The following is a 6000-nucleotide window of genomic DNA, read 5'->3' on the forward strand; positions in this document are numbered from 1 at the left end:
TGGGCAGGCAGGGTGGCTGGGGACCCCGTGGGGGCTTACAGGTAGCTAGCTCTCAAGGGCTTGATTTGGACATTAGGACTTGGGTGGGGTCCTCACAATTTGAGTCCATACCAGCGTCCAGGATCGGGGTCTGCGGGTGGGACCAGATGTTCTCTGAGCTCGAAGGCCTATTTCCAGGAACTCGATCTTGACCAACATAGATGTCTAGAGGGCGGCAGGAAGTACAGGGCAGGGGGAGTCCTGGGTGGTAGCAGTTGGTGGTCTCCAAGTAGTAGTTGGTGGTCTCCATGCCCAAGTGGTGCAGTGGTTTTTCTTTTAACTTTGTAAAAAAATTTATCTGTTCTTTTTAGTTATACATGGCAGTAGAATGTGTTTTGACATATCATACATGTAGTGTAACTTCCAGTTCTTGTGGATGTGCATGATATGGAGTTACACTGGTCATGTAGTCATATATGAACACAGGAAAGTGATGTCCGATTCATTCTACTATCTTTCCCATTCCCAACCCTCCTTCCCCCTACTGCCCCCTCTCTAATCTGGTAAACCTCCACTCCTCCCTCCCTCACCTCACCACCTCCTGCCTGTTGTGGGTCATTATCTGCATATGAGAGAGAACACTGGCCTTTGATTTGTGGGGACTGCCTATTTCACTTAGCATAATAGTCTCCAGGTGCCTCCATTTACTGGTAAATGCCATGATTTCATTCTTCTTTATGGATGAATAACATTCCACTGTGTCTGTATGCTACCTTTTCTTTATCCATTCATCTGTGGAAGGGCACCTAGGTTGGTTCCACAGTTTAGCTATTTGTGAATTGAGCTGCTGTAAACATTGATGTGGCTGTGTCCCTGTGGTGTGCTGATCTTAAGTTCTGTGAGTATAGACCGAGGAGTGGGATAACTGGGTTAAATGGTGGTTCGGTTCCAGGTTCTCTGAGGAATCTCCAGACTGCTTTCCAGAGTGGTTGCACCAACCTGCAGTCTCACCAACAATAAATGGTGAAGTTTTGAATTCACATTCATTGGGGTCGGGGCTTCTGTGGCCGCTGGGTGGACCTCAGCCCACAGAGTCGGGCGAGACAAGGGCGTGGAGAAGAGTTTGACTGAATGTCAGGACCAGGATTGGCCCCAGAGAGACAGAGGCCAGGTGGAATGGGTGTAGGGTACTCTCTGTGGCCAGGGAAATGGGACTTAGGTTGTCAGCCACCTTGGCCACCTGGGTTGGGCTCAGCTCAGGATGGAGTGGTCTGTAATGCAGAGCAGGCTGAGGGTGACCCCCGGGGGGATACACAAAGTGTGTGCGGGTTCCTGCAGGAGAAGCAGAGGACCAAGTGGGGGCTACAGCCACAAGCAGAAGGAGAGCCCAAAGCCACCTGGGTGGCCCCAGGACGGCTTCCCAGAAGAGGCTACCAGGTTCACCTGTGTGCCCCACCCCTGCCCCTGCCCTCAGGTCCAGAGAGGCATCCAGGGAGCGCCTCCACAGGTCCCGTTCCTCATTCCTGAGTGCCTTAAAGTAACATTCTCATGGCCATTTGTCCACCTCCAGTTCCTTCCTTCTCTGATTCCACTTTTACACCACCACCAGGAGTTTTTCTGTGAACACAACTCCTATTTGACTCTTCTCCAGCTCAGGAACCTTCCATGGCTCCCTACTGCCCATGGAAGGAATCTTCTTAACTTTTCATCTAAGGTTCTCTGCAATCTGACCTCTGCTTGAAGACCCTCTTCAAACTTCTACCCATGCTGAAAATAGTGGAGAACTGGCCATTTCTCCTAAATTCTACAAAGATCCTGCCCTGTGCTTTGGATTAGGCTCTGCCAGGAAACTTTGGTATCATTGCCTTCCTTCTGAAGCCAGGCCTAGCCTCCCAGGGCCTGCTCACGTGCCATTCACCCGCCAATCGAGGGCTTCCTGGTTCTTCCTCCCCCTCACGGGGCTCTTGCCTTGCCCTGGGTGCTACATTAGCATGTATTTTTAACAACATTTTTGTTCATTATTCTCTCTCCCTAAACAGAATGCAAGGGAGCTAAATCTAAGATAGAGTGTCCTTCCCCGCCTTGCTCTTCCCCGACACCAGGACCTTGTCCTCCTCCCTTGGTGTTCTCGTTCTGGCTGGGGGACTTGTCCAGCTATTCTCTGCCCGGTGAACCCCAGAGAAGCTCCTGCAGGGTTTCAAGAGGCACCCAAGCTCTCTCGATGGCACGGCCTCACCCACAGCTCTCTGCAAGTCTGAATTGGCCCTCTCCCGGCTGCTGGTCTTCCTGCTGGGCCCTTGGCTCCCATGTGCAGAGCCTGGGGCTTCCAGCTGCTGTAGCCCTGCTGCCCAGGAAGGACCATGCAGGAGGCCCCAGATGTGTTTGCTGAAGGCGAACCCAGAGCTTTGGAGATGGGGGCAAAGCTGCATACACCTCCACCCACAGCCACTGGGTGCTGGTGGACGGAGGGCAATGTGTGGGAAGGTGCATGGTGCGAGGTCGGGCAGCCATGGCTGAGCACCAGCTCTGCTCCCAGCCAGTTAGCTCAGCCCTGGAAAATCACCACAGTGTCCTCATTCTGCAGAGTTTGGATAAGACTCCAGGGATCAGGGGGAAGAGGAGCGTGCAGGCCAGCCCCACCCCATCTCCCAGTGGGGAATCCATCAGCTCACAGCCACCGAGGCAGAGGCCCGCAGCGGGTTACAGCTGGAGATGGCAGTGCCTCAGAAAGACCTTGGCTGTGGGAGCCAGGATGTGACGCTTCCAGAACTTTCCATGTGCCCTCATCTCTGACAATTCACAGCCCGGCTTTATTGTCCCCTGCACACTGACGTTCTCCATGGCAGCCAAACCACATCGTGAGGTTCCTGCAGGGAGGGGGCCCCAGGGGTGGGAGTGGGTGAGGAGTTTGTGGAGGGCTGCCAGCCCAGGTCTGGTGGTCAGCCCCCAGCACTACTGGTCAGCTGGGCATTTGCGGAGGCAGGGGCTGTATCTTCTTGCAGTCCTATGATGCAGCAACCCCTGGAAGGTGCGGCTGCTCTTCCCCTGGCTTGAGAAGTGGAAAATCCCAGGGAGGGGCCACGGAGGCATGGATGCTGCTTTGTGAACACAGGTGTGCCGGCGGGGGCAGAAACAGCCCCCAGGCCCCGGCGCTAGCAGAGAGCGCCAGGCTGTGCCTTCCAGCCCCGTTGCCCACTTCCCTGGAGCTGTGCAAGGGATGAGAACCCTGAGGAGCGTCAGCCCTTCCTGGCTAAGTCGACACCTCCCGGGAGCTGCCACTTGAGCTCTTCCAAGGTCCACACCTTACAGCCTCTGCCTGCCCCGTGTCCCTACTCCCACAGCCCGCGTGGTCTCTGTCTGAGTCAGGTGTCCCTCCCTGGACCACATGCCTCTGGACCCAGAGTCAGGGCAGGAAGGTGATAAAGGAGCAGCTTCTGCAAGCACCTGAGCCGAGGTGGTTTCTTAGGACAGGAAGCTACGACTGTGTCACCTCAATCGTCACTCACACGTGCGCACATCCATTAAAGTAATAAAGTGGGGGAAACGTGGGCGAGGACCTCGTATCAAAGAGAAGAACGCCAAACCTGTGGGTCAGGAGCGTCCATGGACTTGTCCTTCGGGGGCCCAGCACATGGCTCTCTGGGTCCCAAGGACCACAGCCAGTCCTATAATTCTCAGTGTGAACGTGAGTGCCTGCCACCCCCCACACTCCACCACAGGCTTCAGGTAGGGGACAGTGTCCAGTACAGCCCTGCCCCCAGGTGTGTCTGTCACAGCAAGAGTGCCCACGCACACTGGGGCTGTGTGCAAGCAGCACCCCTCCTGGGTCCCCCTCCATCTCCTCGGGGCAATCAGGGCAGCCGTCCCCATCCCTACGGCAGACACCTGCCATGCTTCTGGCTATGGCGCTCTTTAAATCCACTCACAAACCTCTCTCTGGCACCAGCCGTGTGCCAGCACCTTGCCTGCCCCTGCAGAGCTGACTCTGGAGTGGGGGAGAATAGACAGTCACCACACTGTCCCCGAGAGGCTAAGTATTAGGAGGCTGGATGCTGGGAGGTGCCTACATCCCTCTGAGGTGGCTCTCCTTGGCCTTCCGGTTCATTGGTCGGCTCTTCTTTTCCAGTCTCCCACATCCCCTTTCCCAGTGTTGGAGTGTGTGCCTCCCCGCCCCCACCCCCAGGGCTGAATTCTTTCCAGACTTTGGGAGAACCTGGGCATCCTGGGCTGGGCCTTCTGTCCTGACCTGGAGCTGCTCTGTTTTGGATGAAGGAACTGGTTCCCACAGCTGTCAGCTGACTTCTCCTCACCACCTGCCTGCCCCCTGCCCCCCTCCCCTACCAGAGGACACCAGGCAGGAAGTGGGCAAGTGGCAAGGATGACCTACCCAGACACCCCAGGGCCTCTGTGAGTACGCAGGGAGCTCCGCCCGTGACGCCCGAGTCCTCCAGAGGCAGGTCAGGCTGCAGAGCTGCTTGGAAATATGTGGGTGGGGAGGGGCCCGCTTGGGTCTCCCAAGCCTCCATGGCCCCTGCTTGGAGAGGAGGAGGGAGTCTAAATAAATGGTGTCCCCAGAGCAAATCGAGTCCTGAAACACCGCAGGCCTGGCTGCAGCTGCAGCTGTGTTTCTCTTAGACGGTGCCAGGAAAGCCAAGATCCTGAGGCTTGATGCCACACCACCTGGCTGGGAGTCCTGGCTGCAGTCCTGATTGGCTGGATGTGTCTGAACAGCATGTTTAGCTTCTCGTCAACCGTCAGCCTTCCTGAAAATGGACACCATGTACCCTACCGGACTGCCAGGAAAGTGATTATGTAAATGTTGAGTTGAAGGCTCCCAGGCTATTTTTACCAATAATAGCCAAGTGGATTCTCACTGCCTGTTGTGGAGATCAATGAGGCCATTTGAATGTATTCCGTGGTTTTGTTCTTGGCCTGTATCCCTTGAACCTTGTACATGATGGTAGATAATTATCTGTTGAATAAATGAGTGAGTAAGTATCATTTCCTTTGCTAAAATCGCTTGCCTATGACAGAAAAGCCAAGTTTGTTAAATAGCAACAGTCAGAAGGGCTAGAATTGCAAGGTCAATACCTGCCACTCCCAATTCTCCCACTACCAACCTGTTCGGTTTCTTCTCCTCTGTTCACACTTGGGAAGAGCCAGAATCCTTAGCCTTCACCCTAACAATCCTGTCCTGTCTTTATACACTCTGGGACTTATAACACCTGCTTCTTACCCACCTGGCCAGTTGTTATCCAGCTTCAAAATCCAGTTTAGATATCACTTTTTCCAGGTGGTATAATGGTGGTGATGGTGTTAGGGTGATAATGGTGATGGTGATGGTGGAGATAATGGGTATGGTGGGTGGTGACGGTGATGATGGAGATGGTGGTAGTGGTGGTGGTGGTCATGGTGGTGGTGGCAGTATTGATGGTGATGGTGGTAATGGTGGTGATGGAGATGGTGGTAGTAGTGGTGATCATGGTGCTGGTGACAGTAATGATGGTAATAGTGGTGATGGAGATGGTGGTAGTGGTGGTGGTAGTCATGCTGGTGTAGTGGTGGTAGTGGTGTTGGTGGTCATGGTGGTGTAGTGGTGGTGATGGTGGTGGTGGTCATGGTGGTGTAGTGGTGATAGTGGTGGTATGTTGATAATAATGCTTGTGGTGATGGTATCAATGATGCAGACACTAAATCAATCCTGACCCTAATAATTATTTAACTGTGATCAAAAAGATAAAAGTACTGTATTACATTCCCTTTCTTTCTCCTAAAATGCAACACATTTTAATCTCCATGCATTTCATCTTTGACCTGTTCCCAATCTCTCTCTGAGTGAGAATAAAGGCATTGAAGGTCCCTTTGATGTTGGATAAGAGGAAACAGCAGAGCATCCCAGACAGGAACAGAGCACTAAAAAATGGGGCTCAGGTACTGGAGAAGGAATTTCCTCCTTTGGGCTGTCCTTGAAACCATCCATCCATCCATTCATTTATCCATTTCTAAGTTTTCATGGCCACC

The sequence above is a fragment of the Ictidomys tridecemlineatus genome, chromosome 5 (genome assembly GCF_052094955.1).
Source record: "Ictidomys tridecemlineatus isolate mIctTri1 chromosome 5, mIctTri1.hap1, whole genome shotgun sequence".
NCBI lineage: Eukaryota > Metazoa > Chordata > Mammalia > Rodentia > Sciuridae > Ictidomys > Ictidomys tridecemlineatus.